Source organism: Gymnogyps californianus, unplaced genomic scaffold, assembly GCF_018139145.2.
Source record: "Gymnogyps californianus isolate 813 unplaced genomic scaffold, ASM1813914v2 HiC_scaffold_102, whole genome shotgun sequence".
In the NCBI taxonomy this organism is placed as follows: Eukaryota; Metazoa; Chordata; class Aves; order Accipitriformes; family Cathartidae; genus Gymnogyps; species Gymnogyps californianus.
In genome coordinates, this window is record NW_026113983.1 from 1 (window position 1) to 22,795 (window position 22,795).

General features: G+C 42.8%; 1 pseudogene; it reads left to right on the forward strand.

Annotated features, from left to right (window-relative positions):
- The first annotated feature begins 3,450 nt into the window (after positions 1-3,450).
- Positions 3,451-22,795, forward strand: part of LOC127027902 (exosome RNA helicase MTR4-like) — a 50,069-nt pseudogene continuing 30,724 nt past the window's right edge.

Below are 22,795 nucleotides of genomic sequence, written 5' to 3' on the forward strand. Positions count from 1 at the left end.
TAATGAAATGAGAATGTAGAAACCTCTCTACCATTCAAATCCCAACTTTTCCAGTTTTCCATAAGCGCGGTAAACATTTCTTATGAAAGGGACACATTTTTTTCCTTTTGCAAGTTGTATGCTTTTACTTGAAATAAAAGAATTCATTCCTTATTGCAGAGAAGGCCCATTTACATCTTCAAGGAAATTTAGTATGTCAATGGAAATACTGTAAGGAATTAAAAAACAAATTCTACCAGAAAGAACAGGGCCTTTCTCCTCAGCTTACAAGAAATGGTATAAAATAATTTGACCATCAAAATACAATGGTATAAAAAATCCAGACATCATAATTTTAGTATTTTTAAACACTTCTAAAACACAAACCAAGCTTTGGTTGCTACTGAGGTGGTTGTATAAAATCTGCATTCTTCCTCTGACAGGAAGAAGAATCTATATGCACAGCAGAAGCCCAAACATAACTCTTTATAGTCCTGCATGCAATATATCATTTGTTACTTTAGAAATATAGATGTTCTCCTGCCCTGTTAGTTTACCCCTATTTCTTAAAGCACACACAAAATCCCAAACACCTCAAGCTCAAGAGAGTCAATGTCTAATACATGACTGTAGCTTACATGCATAACATCATAATACTTTAGCTGAAGAAACATTTACTCAGCTAGAAAAGTACTATGAAAACCAAAGTTGTTTTACCTAAAGAAGATACTCGCCTTAAGAACAGATTTATCTAGATTTGCAGCAGCATTGGAATCTGTTGTTGAACTAAAACAGTAAGTTTTTGGACCTGCAAATAACCATCAATTACATAAGCAGAACACAGAGAACACTGTTTACAGTAGCTAAAACAGACCCAACATAACACAGGTTAGTGCGGGCAAGTATTACACTAATTTGCCAGAAACACACACGCATATATAACAACAATAAGAATAATCAATGGTACAGAGAGTGCCTTGAACAAGGAACAGCAAAGAAGGGTATGACTCTTAGCAGACAAAATGTAAAATCCTGAGTGGCACAATGAGAGGAAACGTGATTGACTGCTCGCTCACTCTCAACCCAGAAACAAGGAGTGCCAAATACAAAAACTAATGGCAGGTTCAAAACAAGCAAGAGTGATTTTTTTTTTTTTTATTGCCAAGTGCATAGCTACATAACAGAACTCTTTGCCACTGAAGGTGTGGATATTGGATGTTTACCTAAGTCCAAGAACACGTAGGATAGCTTTGTAGTAAAGAAATCCATCAACTTGGAAAGGTATTGAAAAGACATTATATCTGGCTCAGGAAATCTCTAAGCCACAACTGGTGGAGGATGTAAGAGTACCCTATGGAAGTATCACTGCATGCCCAACCTATTCTTACCTAGATATCTGCTTTTGGCCCCTATCTAGGAGAGGGCACTGGGTTACGCAGGCCTTTGATCTGATCTGCTATGGTCATTCTTAAATACTTTTCATTTAGCAGCTGTTAGAAAAATATTAATTCACAAAGCTATTTATTGTCATTAGAATAGTTTAGCTTCTCACAACACACAGCTTGATGCTGGAATCCATCTTTTTTAGAACACACATACTGTTTCTGGTACTGCACAGGTAAAAAGAAGCTGAGCAACCTCACAGCTTTCACCACCCTGCAAGGCTGCATGCCACACCAGACGGAGCAGCACTGCGCTCCAGGAGGCACTGCTACCTCCCAGCTCCTCAGTGTGCCAGCAGGCAGGTTGGACTGCTTACCTGAGTTGGGTTGCCTGCAGAGATGCTCTAGGAAAGCCCATTTTTAGATCAGGGCTGGATGTAGATAACTGCATTTCAGAAAAAAGCAGTCACCTCTGATCAGGAGCTACAAACAGCAATTAGCACTCATGAGCTAATCACTGATACTTACTGGTATGCTGTATAACTACACAGTATTTGGACTACACTAACTTACTTTTCACTTACACTGACTTATTTTTCACCGTGGCAGACAATCTGGAAGAACAAGCAGGATAGTTTCTAAGGAGGACTGAGTACCATGGTGTTGAAGGAGTGGAAGACATAAGAAATACAGTTATCAAGACCCCAATTTAGAAAAGCAGAGTGCATTAAGAGACTCAGGAAGTTTAAGTTAATGGATTGCGAGACTTTGCGTTAACAAGTTGGAATCTCAAATGGCCTGGCCATTGCATGATTTGCTCATAGTCTGCAACACAAGCTGTTACTGATGTTATAAGGTACCTGAGCTACTTCTGGTAAAGCTGATTTATTGAAAACAGACATCTCAGTGCTGCAGAATGCAGTTTGAGTTTCAGGCTGCACCCAGAAAAGTCATCCCTGCTGCTCATCCAACACTGCTGCAGTGCCTCCAGCCCTGGAACTGCTCTGGACTTTTTTGTGACACCCACAGCATTACATAAAAAAAAAAAAAAAAAAAGGCCCAAATCCACATTAAGTCAGTTTTGTGCACATATGGAATGAGCATCTATGAAAGAGGCTCATTACTGGGAAAGCACTACAACACCACTTGCTTCACAAGAACTGTTAATAATCTAATGAGAGACTTTCTGTAACTAATTCAACACATCGGTGCAAACAAGGCTCATCTGCTCAGGAACACCCCAGGAAATGAGATAGGCTAAAGCCAGGCCTGATCAGCTCCGTGTCAGAGAGATTTAAGGTGCCTCTCTCGATGCTCGCTAACTTCAAGCCTTCTAGCAGATCTTTTCCCGTAATCCCAGGCCCCCCGGCAGAGACAGGCCACGCCCTCGGGAGCACCCTGACGAGACCGCCCTCCATGCACTTCCAGCCAGCTGGAGCGCCCGTCAGCCGCCTCACAGCGAAGCCAGGGCGAGACGCCCGGACTCACCGGGTGGCCCACAGCCATCTGAGCCCTACGCCTCTCCCCCCCTCCACGGCACAGCCGCCCCCGGGGCTGCTAGGCCGGGAGCCGCCTTACGCCACGTAGCCCAATACCTTGCTTGACACGAAGCTCCTTGGAGGCGGACAGCAGCTCACACCCAGACAGTGACAGAAGTGGTATAAGCTGCACTACCCACCAGGTACTTCTTGTTGCAGCCACCCACAACACCCCCTGTCCACACTGGAACCGGCCCATCCTCTACATCCGGACACCGCGCTCAGCACCGCCCGCCGCTCTCCATTGGTCAGCACCGCCCGCTTGGCACCACCCTCCATCTCCCATTGGTTAGTACAGAGACACACCGCCGGCCGCAGGGGATTGTGGGAAGAGCTTGCCCCGGGGGCTGTTGTGCGTTGAAGGGAGGCTTATGGTGCTTCGGTGCTAGCGGAGCGGGATTGGGATCTAGCCATGCGTGGGGCTCTCGGTGCCCGAGGGCAGCGGGGGGCGCTGTTGCTCCTCAGGGTGCAGCGCTGGGGTAGGGGCAGAAAGGATCCGGGGGGTGGGGGGAAGCTGTCCCGCTCGAGGCATTGTGGGACTGGTGGGAAAGATGGCGGACGTGTTTGGGGACGAGCTGTTCAGCTTGTTTGAGGGGGATTTGGCCGCCGCCGCCGCCTCTGGCGCCGAGAAGAACAAAGCGGGCGCCACCGAGGGCGCCAGGAAACCGGGGTGAGGGTGCGGTGGGGGGCCGGGGGGAGCAAGACAGGGGGTGCTCTGGCGGCTGGGGCTCGGGCCGCACTGCTGGACCCGGCTGTTGCCGGCTGGTTTGAGCTACTGAACCCCTCAAGATCGGGGAGTCGGTGCAGCCTAAAGGTGGTGTCTCTTTCCTGCCCCTCCCCCGACCCCAAAGCTGTAGCCAGCCCTGGGGCAGTGGGCGATTGGGGGGCGCAGGGACCCGGGGGTGAGCTCATCTGGGAAGTGATTTGAGAACCCACGGTGGTTTTCATGAGTGGAGCTCCCTGGGTTGTGCCCTAAATGCAATGTGATCAGTGTTGCCGATGGGATACCTGATTTCTTTTTTGAAAATACATATGTAAAAGAAGAAAACTTTAAATTTGTTGTCTATTTATGTTGCAGAAAACGATCAGAGGAAAAATCTTCAGTAGCTGCGACAGGGAAGTCCAAAAGGGAAGTTGAGGTTGATAGTACAGAAGATGCAATTTTGGGAAAGAAGCCAAAATTGGAAGATGTAGTATCAGAAGATCTTAAGTAAGTGCCCAGCTTAATGTGTAAGGAAATCATAGCAAGACATACTAGTTAGCTATATGCCAGTGATGCCTGTAAATGTGGAATTTTCCACTTACTGGAATTGTTGTGGCTGGACCAAATTGGATTTTTACTGTTTTGGGGAAGTCAGGAAGGCTCTAAGACAAGAGGCTCCCAAATAATGTCACTAGGACAGTTCGACCTTAGAGAAAACAGTTACGCAGCACCATAACGATAAAGAAATTTTAAAACAAGCGCCTCAACCAAAACAGCCTGCCCTTGAAGGACATGATATACATGATCTGAGAACTGAGTATGCGCAAAAACAGAGGTCAGCCAGCGGACACAGTGAGGAAGAGTATCTCCTTCATCCAGAGACCCCTGACGACCACCCGGAGACATAAACAGACATGCGCAAGAGACATTTGCATATGATAATGAGTTCCCGGAAATCTGGTGAATATGTATGTATAAGCTTGTATATAAGCTATGCAATTAACCTGACCGGACACACACAATAGGAGGAGATATCCCCTGTGTGTCCAGCGCTGCAATAAAGAATACCTGCTTAATAGTCCCTAGACTATTGAGTCTTTGATTTCAGCCTTTCACGGCAACAGTTCTGGCACCCCAGATGGGACCTGCTCTGCTCGGCTGCAGGACCCGCTGAGAACAGGACTCCCTAGGGTACCCCCGGGATTTCCCGGAGGGACTCCTCGCCTCAATCGGATCACTGCGGGAGCAGACAAGGACCATCTAACATCTAAAGGAGTAAAGGTATTCTTTAAATCTTTTGGTTTTCTGTTTTGGAATTTGGGACCGGTCATTTGGAAGGTTCTCATAAGTCGTAGGAGACGTCCTACGCTGAGCGTCGTATACCAGGCTACTAGTGCCTGAGGGTATACATTTGGTATTTTGGTACGTTGGTACAGGCACGGGTTAAGCTTTGTACTTCTGCAATAACGTACTTTCGGTATTGGTACACTTATGTAACCCGCATAAGTTTTGTACTTTTGGCAATACGGATTTATTGGTACTGAACTCGGATATTGGCTTATTGATATTGAATTTGAACATACCCGTCAGGCATTGTAAAATTGGCAATTGAGTATGAATGAGCTGAGCTGAGTTAACTCTGATGCGACTGGTGAGTGAATGAGTGACTGAGGTACGGTACGGTTGCAAAGTGAGTGTGAAAAACCTGGAGAACTGTGCATTTCACCATGAAAATGAATGTGAATTTTTTTTCTTGTGAATTGTTTTATTTGTGATCAGAATTTGTGGGTAAAATTTGGATGGGATATTAATTGTGACATTTGCGGAACGTGGTCGGAGTGGGACAAAATAACGGAAGTACAGAATCAGTAAGGTAGAATGGGGGGACAGCAAAGCAGTGGTATTGTAAGGAAAAGCCCCCTAGGATGCATCCTAGCACATTGGAAAGATATAGGGGGACCACCAAGTGGGAGTGTGAATAAGAAAACATTGATCAAATATTGTAACCAGTAGTGGCCCCTGTATAAACTAGCAGATGATGAAAAATGGCCCTTCAACGGATCTTTGAATTATAATACTGTATTACAGTTAATGTTGTTTTTATGGAGAGAAGGAAAATGGGATGAGGCTATATATGCAGATATGTTTTTCACTTTGCGGAATCATCCGGAGTGGCAGAAGGATTGTGGTATTAATATCCCACCACAAGATCCCCTAGCTTTATCCTTAGAAAAGGAAAAGAGAAGTGAGGAAAAGGAACAAGGGAAAATGAGGAGGTGCTGCTCAGCGTGTAGTATTGGACAGAGGTGTTTAAAAGTGAAAGACCCCAGAAGTAAGAAACTTAGAGAAATTGCTTGAGGAGGCATGGAGAGTTTTTAGGAATCGGGAGGATGTGGATAGGGAAAAATTGACAAAAGTAATGGCAACAGCTACGGTGGTAGCTCTGGAACAGAGAGGAATGATACATAAAAGAGGATTTAGAGGACGAGGAAGAGGACTGGGGAATGTAGTGAGAAAACAAACCAATGTGTGTATTGTCGAGAGGAAGGACTTTGGAAGAACGAATGTCCAAAACTTAAAGGAACCTCGCAAACCTTGATAGCTGAAGCAGGGGCTAATTGACGAGGACCTGGGGAATCTACCCTAGCGGATCCACTGGTTAAGGTAAGGCTAGGGAGACAGGAGAGAGAAGTAGAATTCTTAGTAGACACGGGAGCCTCTTTCTCTGTTTTGAATCAAGAATTGGTACCTGTGAGTAAAGACTTTGTGACTGTAGTGGGAGCTACTGGCCAACAGGAAAAGGCGTTCTTTCTGAAACCCCTCAATTTTAAATTAGGAAAACAGGTTGGTATACATCGGTTTTTATACTTACCAAATTCCCCAAAACCACTGTTGGGTAGAGACCTATTGGAACGATTGGAAGCAGAAATAGTTTTTAAACAAGGAATCATGGAATTAAAGGTGAAAGAAAACCAATTGATTGAAATTCTAAGTTTAGCCCTAATGGACCCTGAATGGTCAGCCACATCTACACCAGAAAGGGAAGAGATTACTAATCAGGTATATCCAGGAGTATGGGCTACAGGAATCCCAGGAAGAGCAAAGCATGCCATTCCCATAGTAGTAGAACTTAAAGAAGGGATAAGCTCAGTGCGACAAAGGCAATATCCCTTGAGGTTAGAAGATCGGAAAGGAATAGAAGGACCAATTAATAACTTTTTACAGCATGGACTATTAGTGGAATGTGAATCAGAATATAATACCCCCATATTACCGGTGAAAAGCCGGACGGAACTTATCAGGTACAGGATTTAAGAGAAGTCAATAAAATTGTTAAGGACCTACAGCCTGTGGTAGTCAATCCTTATACTTTACTTAGTAAATTACGAGATAATCGAGTATGGTTTACAGTATTAGACTTGAAAGATGCATTCTTCTGTTTGCCTTTAGCCAATAAAAAAAAGAAAAAAATAAAAAACAGTCAAAACTTATTGGCATTTGAATGGGAAAGTCCTACCACTGGTAGGAAAACCCAGCTTACCTGGACAGTGTTACCCCAAGGTTTTAAGACTAGTCCAACAATCTTTGAAAATCAATTAGCACGAGAACTTGAAACATGGGATCCTCCCTCTGGAGATGGAATCCTTTTACAGTATGTGGATGACTTATTAATAGCAACTGAAACAAAACCTGACTGTATACAGTGGACTATCAGCTTGTTGAACTTTTTGGGACTAAATGGGTATCGAGTCTCTCAACAGGAAGCTCAGATGGTGCGGCAACGGGTAACCTACCTTGGATTCGAACTATCTGGAGGACAAAGAGAATTAGGAACAGAGCGAAAAGAGGCCATCTGCAGGACTCCCCTCCCTCAGACGGTAAAAGAACTCAGGACTTTTTTGGGAATGACAGGTTGGTGCCGGTTATGGATTTATAATTACGGAATAATAGTAAAACCTTTGTATGAGCTTTTGAAAAACAACCCCACTCGATTGATTTGGTCCAAAGAAGCTCAAAATGCATTTGAGACACTTAAGAAAGAACTAATGAAGGCCCCAGCCCTGGGTCTACCTGATGTTACTAAACCCTTCTGGTTGTTCTCCCATGAAAGACAAGGTATAGCTCTGGGAGTCCTGGCTCAACGACTAGGACCCTACAAAAGAGCTGTGGCCTATTTTTCTAAACAGCTCAACGAAGTAAGCAGAGGATGGCCAGGATGTCTGCGAGCTGTGGCGGCTGTGGTCTTGAATATTCAGGCAGCCTGAAAATTTACCTTGGGCCAAAAGATCACAGTGCTGGTTTCACACACAGTATCAGCTGTACTGGAACAGAAAGGGAATCACTGGCTTTCCCCGTCCCGATTTCTGCAATACCAGGCTATTCTGATTGAACCAGATGAGGTTAATATTGAAGTAACTAATGTTACGAACCCAGCTTCTTTTCTCAGTGGGGTGACTTCTGAACCATTGACACATGATTGCTTAGAAACCATAGAGACTGTGTACTCCAGCAGACCAGATTTGAAAGAAGAACCCCTGGAAGATGCACAGGACTCCTGGTTCACGGATGGAAGCAGCTTCGTCCGACAAGGTATTCGAAAGGCCGGATACGCGGTGACAACAGTAAACAAAGTAATTGAGTCTCAATCACTACCTGCTGGAACATCAGCTCAAAAGGCTGAAATTATTGCCCTGACTAGGGCCCTGGAGTTAGCAAAAGGGAAAAAGATAAATATATGGACAGATTCCAAATATACCTTTGGAGTTGTCCACGCTCATGGAGCAATTTGGAAGGAATGAGGACTATTAACTGCACAAAAGAAACAGATTAAGTATGCTGAGGAAATCCTTCGCCTATTAGAAGCAGTCCGACTACCAGCCAAAGTTGCCATCATGCACTGCCGAGGACACCTGAAGGGTAACACTGACCAGGAAAAAGGTAATAGGTTGGCCGACTCTGAGGCTAACCAGGCAGCGGAGAGAATGCAAAAGATTTTAACCTTAATTCCAGATAACAGAAGTAGGAACCTAGATGACCAAGAAAATATTGAATATTCTAAGGCTGATAAAGAACTGATAGAGGAAATAGGAGGGCAGGTTCCCTCCAGAGGATGGGCCCACTCGAGTGATGGCAGAATTATAATTCCTGCCAAACAAATATGGGGAGTAGTTAAAGAAGAACACAATAGGACACACTGGGGAGCGGACTCCCTGTATAAATTTTAAATCAGAAGTTAATAGGGAAAAATTTGTATACTACAGTCCGGCAGGTGACCCAGCAATGTGAAATATGTTTAAAAAATAACCCCAATACAGGTAACTGGGTACAATTAGGAAGTATTGGGAAAGGAAGTGTACCGGGAGACCATTGGCAAATTGATTTCTCTGAACTTCCAAGAAAAGGAGGGTACAGGTATTTATTGGTACTTACAGACACCTTTTCAGGATGGCCAGAAGCGTTTTCTTGTAGAACTAACAAAGCAAGAGAGGTAACTAAGGTATTATTAAATGAAATAATACCTCGATTTGGGGTACCAACAATCATTTCATCAGACGGGGGTACACATTTTTGTGCAGAAGTAGTGCAACAGGTCAGCAAACTATTAGGAATCGATTGGCAATTACATACACCCTACAGACCACAAGCCAGTGGGCAAGTAGAAAAAATGAACCACATGGTAAAACAACAGATAGCGAAAATATGTCAAGAAGCAATAATACTTGGCCCGAGTTTTGGAAAAGACCAGATGGGGGATACTGTGACTACGACAATTCAAGTTATGAGACTGGATCGAGATTTGACCTACAAATACTAGATAATAACACCCAGATTCTGGTTAGCAATAATAGTTGCCTATGGAAGGCAAGATCCAACACTTGTTCGTGCCCCCCCCCCCCATACACACAAGAATTGTACCTGCAGGGATGGGTGGAATGATTATTGAATCAATAAAACCACGGTGGAAGTAGGGACCTGGGATTTGATAGGGATAAATGTGACATATATTGATTTTTGTAATAGAGCCCAATTAGAAACCTATAGCTCCTCGAACTGGGATTATTTTAGGAATGTATCAACTGGCTGGGTAAACCACGGATCATTTTATGGCGCTAACCTCACGGCCACTGACGGGCCCTGCAAACTACCCGATGAGTATTGGTGGCTATGTGGCAACGGTGTTAGCAGAAAACGACTCCCTGCAGGATGGAAGGGAATGTGTACCATAGGTCATCTAGTTAGTCAGGACCGAATATATAACCAGTCCCAAATACCTAGAGGCATACTGAGAACATCATGGAAACGGGCTAAACGAGAAGATAACCCACTTGTAATTACGAGGAACAAAATTTCATAGCTTTGTCAGATGGTTCTTACCGTGGCTGGGAGTAAGTGAGCTAGAAAAGGCCATAGTAAATATTTCTGCAGTTTTAGAGAGGGTGGAAAATCTAACAATAGATATTATGAAAAATTTACAGACAGAAGTATCATCCCTTAATAAAGTCGTGTTACAAAATCAAATGGCATTAGATTTATTGACCGCCAAGGAAGGAGGGGTATGTGTGATTATTAATACCAGTTGCTGTGCATATATCAATAAAAATAATCAGATAGAAGCAGATTTGAATACACTCTGGGAGAAAACACAAGTATTCCATGAGATATCTTTGGATGATACTTCTTTGGGGTTTTGAGATTTTTGGGATAAATTAACCTCTTGGCTTCCCAATTTAGGATGGTTGAAACAATTATTTGTTGGATTGATTGCTCTGATGGTCTTAGGAATATTTGTTTGTATATTTCTCAAATGTTTTCTTTGGTGTTGCTGGAATTCAGCTGAGACGTACAGCGATTGGAAAAGAAACAAGGTTAGACATCAAGTGGAAACAGGAAAATATTTCACTCAGACCCTTGAAAAGGATGAGCTATTATAAATTTGGTAAACATGAAATAATTAAGGATACCTTCTCTAGGTCTGAAGAAATTTGAGAGTAATACATGACAATTCAATACTATAACTAACTAATTATTGTAACCTGTTGCATGATACAATATATACCACTTTACAGGCATTTTACCGTGGTTTTGCATGTAAGTGTAATGATCATTAAGACATAACAACAAGATATTGTAGTGAGGATTCATAGCTTCCTAGCTACGGATCCTCAAAAGAAAAGGAGGGATTGATGCCTGTAAATGTGGAATTTTCCACTTACTGGAATTGTTGTGGCTGGACCAAATTGGATTTTTACTGTTTTGGGGAAGTCAGGAAGGCTCTAAGATAAGAGTCTCCCAAATAATGTCACTAGGACAGTTCGACCTTAGAGAAAACAGTTACGCAGCACCATAACGATAAAGAAATTTTAAAACAAGCGCCTCAACCAAAACAGCCTGCCCTTGAAGGACATGATATACATGATCTGAGAACTGAGTATGCGCAAAAACAGAGGTCAGCCAGCGGACACAGTGAGGAAGAGTATCTCCTTCATCCAGAGACCCCTGACGACCACCCGGAGACATAAACAGACATGCGCAAGAGACATTTGCATATGATAATGAGTTCCCGGAAATCTGGTGAATATGTATGTATAAGCTTGTATATAAGCTATGCAATTAACCTGACCGGACACACACAATAGGAGGAGATATCCCCTGTGTGTCCAGCGCTGCAATAAAGAATACCTGCTTAATAGTCCCTAGACTATTGAGTCTTTGATTTCAGCCTTTCACGGCAACACCAGTTTGAATAGTTGTTGTATGTAGCTTTGCAGTGTTTTCATATAAAGGTGAATTTGCATATGAAATTGATTTTCCATTATCTATTTAAGTGAGGATGTGCTGGTAGTACAGCTTTGGCAGTGACAAGTGCTGGATGTGTTTAAAGTAATATTGCAGACAGATAGGTAACTGCAGTATGAAATGTTCACGTATTTGTTGTTACTGCATATGGATCGGCAGCTATTGATTGAAGCCATCATGTTGATTTCAGGACGTAGCAAGAGATAAGCAGTGAGGCACATGGAAGGAGGCAGGCTTGCTGTGTACCAGGTCACTGAAAGACATAATTGGCTTGGGATACAGGAAGAAGAATTTGACCAAGTGTGGTGGGTTGACCCTGGCTGGATGCCAGGTGCCCACCAAAGCCACTCTGTCACTCCCACTCCTCAACTGGACAGGGGGAGAAAATAAAACGAAAGGCTCGTGGGTCGAGATAAAGGCAGTTTAATAAAGCAGAAGCAAAGGTCGTGCGTGAAAGCAAAGGAAAACAAAAGATTTTATTCTCTACTTCCCATCAGCAGGCCATGTCCGGCCGCTTCCCGGGAAGCAGGGCTTCAGTATGCGTAGTGGTTGCTCTGGAAGATAAATGTAAACAAATGAATGCCCCCCCTTCCTCCTCCTCCCCCTAGCTTTTATACTGAGCAGACGTCATATGGTATGGAATATCCCTTTGGTCAGTTTGGGTCAGCTGTCCTGGCTCTGTCCCCTCCCAAGATCTTGCCCACCCCCAGCCTACTGGTGGGGGGGGCAATGTTGGAGAGACAGCCTTGATGCTGTGGGAGCACTGCTCAGCAGTAGCCAAAACACTGGTGTGTTATCAACACCTTTCTAGCTACCAATACAGAGCACAGCACTATGAGGGCTGCTATGGGGAAAGTTAACTCCATCCCAGCCAGACCCAATACACCAAGGAGACAGAAACATGGCTTTTGAGGCATGTAAGATTATAACTGCAACAAATATTTGGAATCTAAGTACAGACATGCTTTTAAATTTGAGCACAAATGGCAGGTATCTGACATGGAGAGGGGGGTAAGCTTGGATGTGTCGATAGCTGGGGAGATAAGGCAGCTGAAGGGAAGCCAGAATGCTGTTTCTGTGCTTTAGGATCTGCATGTCTCTCCCTCTTTTCTTTCCAGAACTTCATGACAGGTATTATGAGGGATTTTGATAACAGATTGAAGGGACACTACAGGAGCTTTCTCAGTGTATCTTAAGTGATTGTTGGGAACTTGGAAGTTTATGTTGGTTCAGAAAATGATTAGGTAGGTTCATGGAATAAAAATTCATCCAGAGCTGCCAAATGCAGTACCTCCTAGCTCACTGTGTTCTTGTACTTTTCTCTGGGTGACATATTATTGACTTCTGAGAGACAGAATTCTGGTCTGGATTGTCATTTGGTCTTGCATAATAATTTTTCTTAAGTTCAAGGTAAGATTTTCTGTGAGAACAGTCATGAGAAGTGTGTTGGGTTTGTGTAGCGGGGTAGGGGCTACAGGGGTGGCTCCTGTGAGAAGCTGCTAGAAGCTTCCCCGGCTCCAAGTCAGACCTGCCTCTGGCCAAGGCCGAGCCAATCAGCAATGGTGGTAGCGCCTCTGTGATAGCATATTTAAGAAGGGGAAAGACTGCTGAAAAGAAGAGGAGGAGCTCCAGTGAGGAGAGGAGTGGGATGTGAGAGAAACAACCATGCACACACCGAGGTCAGTGAAGATGGAGGAGAGGGAGGAGGTGCGCCAGAGCAGAGATTCTCCTGCAGCCCGTGGTGAGACGGTAGGCTGTCCCCCTGCAGCCCATGAAGGGTTAACGGTGGAGCAGAGACTCCCCTGCAGCCCAACGGAGGACCCCACGCAGGAGCAGGTGGCTGGGCCCGGAACAGGCCGCGACTCTGTGGGAGAGCCCACGCTGGAGCAGTTCGTGGAGGACTGCAGTGCATGGAAAGGACTTGAGTTGGAGAAAATCATGGGGGGCTGACCTCCGTGAGAGGGACCCCACGCTGGAGCAGGGGGAGAGTGTGAGGAGCCCTCCCCCTGAGGAGGAAGGAGGGGCAGAGACAATGTGGGATGAACTGACCGCAACCCCCATTCCTGCCCCCCTGTGCCGCTGGTGGGGAGGAGGTAGAGGTATTGGGACCAAAGCTGAGCCTGGGAAGAAAGGAGGGGTGGGGGGAAGGTGTGTTTCTAAGATATGGTTCTATTTCTCATCATCCTACTCTGATTTGGTTGTTAACAAATTAAATTGGTTTATTTTTCCCCAAAATCGAGTCTGTTTTGCCTGTGACCATAAGTGGTGAGTGATCCCTCCCTGTCCTTGTCTCGACCCATGAGCTTTTTTGCTGTATTTTCTCTTCCCCATCCCACCGAGGGAGGAGGAGTGAGCGAGCGGCTGTGTGGTGCTTTGTTGCCGGCTGGGCTTAAACCATGACACTTGGTCAACTAGATGGGTGACCTTGTCATAAAAGGAAATTAAGTTGGTTAAGCAGGACTTTCCCCTCGCGAACCCGTGCTGGCTATGACCAATGACTGTGTTGTCTCTCAAGTGTTTTTCAGTAACTCCCAGAATAACCTTCTCCATAATTTTAACAGGCACTGAAGGGAGACTGACAGGCCTGCAATTACCAGGGTCTTCCAGAAGCAGTTTGAATGATACTTGCGAGAAAATGAGTGATTGTGGAAGACTTGATGATAATGTTGATGGGTTTCCATATTTGAAAGGTACCGAGAGTATTCTGAGTACTATTGTTGAGGAGGAGAACCTACTGATTGTTAACATAGGTCTGTGTTCATAGTACAATCTAAGTGTTCAGCATTGCTTTAAAATATTTTGCTATTCTGGTTCAAGAATGAAAGGCTTTCTTGTAAAGCCGATTACTGCTGAAAATTACATTTTGGTAAAAAGGGGAAAAAGTTTTTTTTATGTGAAAGTAAAAAAAATGAAAACTATCCATTTTCAGATTGTGTTATGGAAATAAATACAAATTAAAATATGAAAAATCAGAAATATTAATGCTGATTTTTTTAATCATCCTTCATCTGAAGATGATTGACAGGATGAGTTTTTACGAGAATTAAATATGTAAATTTTAACTTCCTTGTACTTGTATGCTCATTTTCTTTTCTGTGCTGTCCTCCAGAACTAGTTCTTGTTAATTAGGGTCACATTCAAGGACCCTGTATGATGGATGACACCTTTTTGATAAAAGAACTGTATATACAATTGATGATAGAGGTTTTAAAGCCCATGCATCTGCACAGTCTTTGTTATGTAGAAATGTCCAGTAGAGGTTTGCCATCACTTAGTAACTGAAGAGAGCTTAAATATTTAGCATGAATGAATGTTAGATATTGGCCAGGAACAGGAACTTTACCTGTATAAACACATTGTCCTTGGAAAGGGAGTGTGATCAATGTGAGTTGAGGATTTGTTTCTAACGTCTGTTGGTCTGAAGCCATGACTATATCTTGGCCTGAAGAGCTAATGTTCCAAGTTAGGTGAAGCAGAAATATTTCACACTAGACAGTAGGAAGTATCAGAGAAATGAGAGAAGGAACGTTGTTGGTGGCAGGAGGGTAGAGATATTGGTTGAGGAAGGAAGGAGACCTTAACACATGAGCTCGTAGAAACAGGATAATAGAAATTCACATTAGTTTTTGTGCACTTTACATCTCCAGCCCCAGCTCTTCATAGCTTGCTATGTCACTGGAGTGGACACCAAGAACTCTGCAACCATTTTCATTTAAAATGTATTTTATAGGTTGCGCTTCCAGCAGATGAAGACTTCACAGGCCTGAAGCCAAGAACTGGAAAAGCTGCAAAAGTATGCGATAGGTTGCATTTGTTTTTTCTTTTTGCATATGCTTTAGATAGTAGATGAGGGTAGAGGGGAAAGTGATACACTTTGTCAGTAAGGCTTGGAAAAGAATATCTTAAAAAGATGGCCTGCCATAAGTAAGATTGGTGTTTCTATATTTTAAATTTGGTAGAGTAAAATGGGGTGGATAAGCTGTTGTGATTTCACTTCTGTTCTACGACATCAGGCAGTGACTTCAGCCGTACACTGTAGTTTCTCTACCTACCTTAGTACATTAGAGAAAATCCAGTCATCGGGGCTAGATTTTCATTCCATATGACAAGAAGACATAAGCAAAGATCTTAGGTGTGTGTGTTAGATAAAACTATTTAAATAAAAAGTTGTGGTGGGTTAACCTTGGCTGGATGCCATGTGCCCACCAAAGCCACTCTATCACTCCCCCTCCTCAGCTGGACAGGGGAGAGAAAATATAATGAAAGGCTCATGGGTCGAGATAAGGACAGGGAGATCACTCACCAATTACCGTCACAGGCAAAACAGACTCGACTCAGGGAAATTAATTTAATTTATTACTAGTCAAATCAGAGCAGGATAATGAGAAATAAAACCCAAATCTTAAAACACCTTCCCCCCACCCCTCCCTTCTTCCCAGGATCAACTTTACTCCCGAACTTTCTACCTCCTCCCCCCGAGTGGCACAGGGGGACGGGGAATGGGGGTTGCAGTCAGTTTATCACACGTTGTTTCTGCCGCTCCTTCCTCCTCACGCTCTTCCCCTGCTCCAGTGTGAGGTCCCACCCACGAGAGACAGTCCTCCATGAACTTCTCCAACATGAGTCCTTCCCACGGGCTACAGTTCTTCATGAACTGCTCCAGCATGGGTCCCATCCACAGGGTGCAGTCCTTCAGGAACAGACTGCTCCAGCATGGGTCTCCCACAGGGTCATAAGTCCTGCCAGCAAACCTGCTCCAGCGTGGGCTCCTCTCTCCATGGGTCCACAGGTCCTGCCAGGAGCCTGCTCCAGCGCAGGCTTCCCATGGGGTCACAGCCTCCTTCAGGGCACATCCACCTGCTCCGGTGTGGGGTCCTCCATGGGCTGCAGGTGGATATATCTGCTCCACCGTTAACCTCCATGGGCTGCAGGGGGACAGCCTGCCTCACCATGGTCTTCACCAGGGGCTGCAGGGGAATCTCTGCTCCGGCGCCTGGAGCACCTCCTCCCCCTCCTTCTTCACTGACCTTGGTGTCTGCAGAGTTGTTTCTCTCACATATTCTTACTCCTCTCTCCCGGCTGCTGTTGCACAGCAGTTTTTCCCCCTTCTTAAATATGTCATCCCAGAGGTGCTACCACCGTCACTGATTGGCTCAGCCTTGGCCAGCGGCGGGTCTGTCTTGGAGTTGGCTGACATTGGCTCTATCGAACATAGGGGAAGCTTCTAGCAGCTTCTCACAGAAGCCACCCCTGTAGCCCCCCCGCTACCAAAACCTTGCCACACAAACCCAATACAGTTGCAAAATAATGCAGCCATTTCTGTCAGAAAATGTAAAGATTTGCACAAGTGTAGAGATGCATTTTTATATGCTTTCTTCAGTCATGCCTTTGAATATATATTCTTGATATTTGTACTACTTAATTAGAAAGTGTGTAAACCATAAGAGTTAATGGGGAAGAGGAGGAGCAGACAGGGACTAGTAGGTAGAAGAGAAACATGCAGAGGTTTATGAAATAGACAGAAATTACGTAAAGCTGAGAAATCCCGAGTTTGGAAATAGCTGAAGTTTGGATTATTCTTGCAGGCTTGTTCTGTTCTTCCTTTTACCTGAGCATCTACTTCTGGTTACTGTTAGGCTGCTTAAGGCCCATGTTCAAGTTTTGATCATCTGATCCAATATGGGTGGTTTTGTGTAGGCTTCACAGTCTTCCACGCTATTTTTATTGTAAACTTTTGTAAATATTAGAATGCAGTAACACTTTATTTACATAGGTGTATTGAGTTTGCGTGGCAAGGTTTTGGTAGCGGGGGGGCTACAGGGGTGGCTTCTGTGAGAAGCTGCTAGAAGCTTCCCCTATGTCTGATAAAGTTAATGCCAGCGGGTTCCAAGACGGACCCGCTGCTGGCCAAGGCCGAGCCAATCAGCAACAGTGGTAGCGCCTCTGTGATAACATATTTAAGAAAGGGAAAAGAAGTTACAGGGGAGTAGCAGTTGCAGCGAGAGAGCAGAGTGAGAATATGTGAGAGGAACAGCTCCGCAGACACCAAGGTCAGGGAAGAAGGAGGGGGAGGAGGTGCTCCAGGCACCAGAGCAGAGACATTCCCCTGCAGCCCGTGGTGAAGCCTGTGGTGAAGACCATGGTGAGGCAGGCTGTCCCCCTGCAGCCCATGGACATCCACGGTGGAGCAGATAGCCACCCTGCAGCCCGTGGAGGACCCCACACCAGAGCAGGTGGATGTGCCCTGAAGGAGGCTGTGACCCCATGGGAAGCCCGTGCTGGAGCAGGCTCCAGGCAGGACCTGTGGACCTGTGGAGAGAGGAGCCCATGCTGGAGCAGGTTTGCTGGCAGGACTTGTGACCCTGTGGGGGACCCACGCTGGAGCAGTCTGTTCCTGAAGGACTGCACCCCCTGGATGGGACCCATGCTGGAGCAGTTCATGAAGAACTGTAGCCTGTGGGAAGGACTCACATTGGAGAAGTTCGTGAAGGACTGTCTCCCGTGGGAGGGACCCCACACTGGAGCAGGGGAAGAGTGTGAGGAGTCCTCCCCCTGAGGAGGAGGAAGGAGCGGCAGAAACAACATGTGATGAACTGACCGAAACCCCCATTCCCTGTCCCCCTGCACCGCTCGGGGGGGGAGGAGGTAGAGAAAATCAGGAGTAAAGTTAAGCCCGGGAAGAAGGGAGGGGTGGGGGGAAGGTGTTTTAAGATTTGGGTTTTATTTCTCATTATCCTGCTCTGATTTGACTAGTAATAAATTAAATTAATTTTTCCCCAAGTCGAGTCTGTTTTGCCCATGATGGTAATTGCTGAGTGATCTCCCTGTCCTTTTCTCGACCCATGAGCCTTTCGTTATATTTTCTCTCCCCTTGTCCAGCTGAGGAGGGGGAGTGATAGAGTGTCTTTGGTGGTCACCTGCCATCCAGCCAGGGTCAACCCACTACAATAGGGTATTAGCCTTTTAGGTTTTGTAATAACTTAAAGATTGCCTTCTTAGATGAAGAAGAAAAGATGGTTGAAGAAGTGTTCAATAATGCAATTGATTGTCTGTCAGATGAAGACAAAAAGCTTCCTCAGGTGAGTGGAGATTGAATAGGGGTAGCTGCTGCTCTCTTGTTTTTTGCAACTTTTGAGGCTGTGGGTCTTATGTAGTAGGTACAGAAATCATAAACTGGATCTTCTCATTGATCTCCTTGGGATTTAATATCTCTTGCATTGCTCCTTGGCATTGTGAAATAGGACTCAGTGGCTAGGATTCCTTCCAGTTGTGATTCCTGCAAATGACATATGCCAAAATTAACCATGGAGTTCCTACCCTGTGTTTTATTTTTTTCCAGTTATGTTTTTAAGTCAATGTGAGGGCTTATAAGGAGATATATCTCGGTTAAAACTCTCTGGAAATAGTTCAAATGAGGATGCAGTATGCACTTTATCAGGTATTGACTACTGAGCCTTTCAGAAAGTTGAATTGATGCATCTGCATTGTAATTTACTGTATAATGACTAAGCATAGTGACTGTATCTTTACAATAGAGAAATCCAAGCTTCTAAATTAACAGAATATTACAGAATTCAGTACTTCTGTAACAAATACTAAAACTATAGTTTCTTTCTTACTCCCTCTTTCCATTATTTATTTGTGTCCATCATTTCTTAATGTAGTGATCTTTATTGTGAGCATGGCAATTTCTTCTTGAAAAAACCAACCATTTAATTTTTGGCCATGCCTACTTGCTTCAGATTCAACATATCTGTTTTGTTTGTGAACTTGAGAAGAACTGAAAATAGGAATCCAATATATAAGGTGTTATGTGCTGGTTTTTTAGTGAGCTTATAACAGTGGTATTATATCTAAGTGATCTGGTTTGGTCTCTATGGACAATGATATCTGAAAAGGGTATTCGCAGAATTAGGTTTGGGGTGGTAACCAAGTGTTGATAGATTGTTAATGAGAATCTTTGTTTTCAAAGAAAAAAAACAAGCAGAAAGAAAGCTAAGTTTATGTAGATATTTGTTTGAAGTATAATTTTTTTAGAATTTAAGAGATTAATTCAGTCATTTACAGCCTGAATTTCCCTGTATGGCTCTCATAGGTGCTGACTTCACTGTTTTATAGCACATATCAATAAATGAAATCACTGCAACTGAAGTTGAAACAAAATATCTCATGCATACCAGGATCACTATTTCCAAAAATGATTTTAAATGAGGCAATTTTTTTTATATAGACAAATTTAAATACTGACAGCATATGTAAATTAGGGCATAGCTTCACAGTTGGCCTAACCCAATTTAAGACTACTCTGCTACTGAAAAGATTGGCTGCTGGCTTTACCATTCATATCATTCATAGTTCTAACTGGAAAATAATATTGAAGGGGTATTTATTGTATTTAAAATCAGGAAATAGTGAATTACATGAACACTAAGAGCAGTATTGAGGTTTTCCATACAGTTTTTATTTTTTAGTAAAGAATATTAAAATTTGTTTACTGGTCTTAATATGTTTCTTCCCAGGTTGAGCATGTACTTCCTCTTCTGAAGCGAGGAATTGGTATCTATCACAGCGGTCTACTTCCTATCTTAAAAGAAACCATAGAAATTCTTTTCTCTGAGGGCCTAATAAAGGTATATATTTCATGTCCATATTTAAGTTTTTCTCTGTCGTGAATATGCAATTGGTAATCCTGACAAACTGAGAAGTATGTCTTAGCTCAAAATGTACACTTAATATTATAGTGGAGATCTGCTTCTTGAGTGAAAAAGGGGAAAGACTCATTGCATGAGCCAAACTGAAAAAATGCTTTGTGTTTTGAATGTGCTTCTATGCAGGAGTATAAGGCTTAGTACTTACCAAAAACTTTTTTTGAACATTGTATGGACTAGTAAGTAGGCAATTTTAAAAAGAACTACATACGTATGAAGGGGAGGGCTCTGTTCTGTGGATCTAAATACTGGGTTCTACAAATGCACACAGCACCTCTGGAAGCCTGTAGGTGTTCCAATGGCACAGGTTAATTGATGTAATTGGTTGCAGCTGTAATTGGTTGACCTTGAGAAATGCAAATATTTGCATAAATGCCTCCATCTTTCTCTGAAAAAAAACTCTTGAAGCTGTTTTTTTTCCTATATAAGGAAAAGTTTGTAGTCTTTAATGCTTTGCCTTAGATGTCTTATGTTAGTGCATAATTATAGCTTTAGTTTTAAGTGTTCCAGATTTTATTCTAAAGTATTTAACCTTACAATGTCTAACTTTAAAATTTTCTTCAACTTTTGTATGATATATTTTGCTCCTATAAATGATTGTAGACATTTACCAGGCTGTTTATTGGTTGCCCTAATGGACATCAGTTCAGAAAATCTGACCTTAGATGAAAGTTGTGGATTTTTTTTTTTATAGCTGTCTGCTATTTTCTTCTTGTAAACTTTTTAATGTGGAAATTAACTATTATTTTTCATTAATATAATTTGCACACACACACCCCCCCCCCCCCCCGTGTTTTCTTTTGGAGTCTCTCACATGGTCCTATAGAACTAGTTTTCATGTTTTTCCTAGAGGAAATAAGGGAAGGGGGAAAGAATGTTTTTGTTCCAGTTTTTAAATATTGAATGCACCTATGTTGCTATGTTGACTGTACATCAGAAGTAAAATCTGGAGAGGTTTTGTGTAGCAATCTCTGACTATTTACATGTTTGCTTAAGAGCCTTTGTTTTTGCTTGCTTAACTTTAGTCTGTTTGTTTAGGCCTTATTTGCAACAGAGACTTTTGCTATGGGAATTAATATGCCAGCCAGGACTGTGCTGTTTACGAGTGCCTGCAAATGTGATGGAAAAGATTTCCGATGGGCAAGTGAAAAACAGGTTCTGTAGAAGAATGACTGAATTGCATTATTTAAACTCTTATTAGGATTAAATTTACTATTGACATATCCACTTCAGTGTAGTAGAAAATATTTTTTTCTTTCAAAAATCTTTCTTTGTTCACTAATCCATTTATAATTAGTGTACAAATTCCTGAAGACAAGATTCCTCAGATTATGCATGAGATTATTTATTTTAACAGATACAGCAAAAGTGCATCAAACACAGGTTAGCAGTGAATATTGGATTAGCCTAAGACTTCTGCACAACTTCTCCAAAACTGTGAGACCAAGTATTTTCTTCTGTGTCAGAGGAATCTAGAGAATAAGTGGGCTCAGTATCATATCATGATGATCACTAAGTTTAGGTTTTGACAGACCCAAGAAAAGAGATCATTGGTTGTACTGTTATAGCTGAGTATTTTGTACTGAGTATTTTGGGTAGCCCATAGGAAGACAGAGATGTGAGGAGGGAGAGACAGGTTCTTAAATATCTGGAACACAAATAATTTAAAAGTTTTAAATGTTAAAACCAGATATGTGATTCACATGTAAATAATAATAAGGGTGTACAAATCATCACAGAAAAGCTTTATAAATAGGCATCACAGTTCCTCTTTCAGAGATGGGAAAATTGAGGTAAACAGGACAAGTGACTTGACATGTGAGTTTTGAAGTAAACATCTTCAGTCTCAGTTTGGGCTGTTCAGTTTCATGATTCATTCAGTCTGATAGCATGTCCTTAAGAAATATGCGAGGATTAGCTACCTTTGAGGTATTGTATATGTGGAACTCCTGCTTTTAAAATGATTTAGCACAGTTTCCTTAAGTAGTTTTTGAGATCTGACTTAAAGTGAAACTCAGGAAGTTGCTGGGAATACAAGTACCACAGACGACAAAAAAAATTGTTTTATAACCTACTGAAACATAGGGAACCAGTTACAGCTGGCTCTTGTCCATATCCCAGTTCTTTATAACCTTCTGAGTGATAATCATCTCTTCAATTTCACAGTTAGTAGGCATAGAAATACTGCTCTTGCTAGGTATCAGTATTTTAATGTTACATTTGAATCATTTGAATGAAATGATTTGAAGATGGTGAAGATGTATTATCAGTATGTTGAAGATGCATTATATTTTAATCTCCACCATGCCCAGCAACCTTCCATCACATAAGAATCATAGAATCGTTTAGGTTGGAAAAGACCTTTAAGATCATCGAGTCCAACCGTTAAGACATTAGTAAAATGTTTTTTGTGCTTATTGAAATGATGCAAGGTGTTATGGAAATAGCTGTAGCTAGGTATCAGTAAGTGTAGCTATGAGAGCATTGGTTAACTTATCCTGCTGACATACGTTATTCATAGTCTTGGATTTATATCTTAGTAGCTTAGTGATCAATTATGACCAGTAATGAATTCAATCTGTGAAAAGTTCATGTCTTATATAACTCTCCTTTGCTAATTTTTATACATTGTGATCATTTACTGTATAATTGTAAATAGCACTTTTAATGTTCTTGCTATTTTTCTAT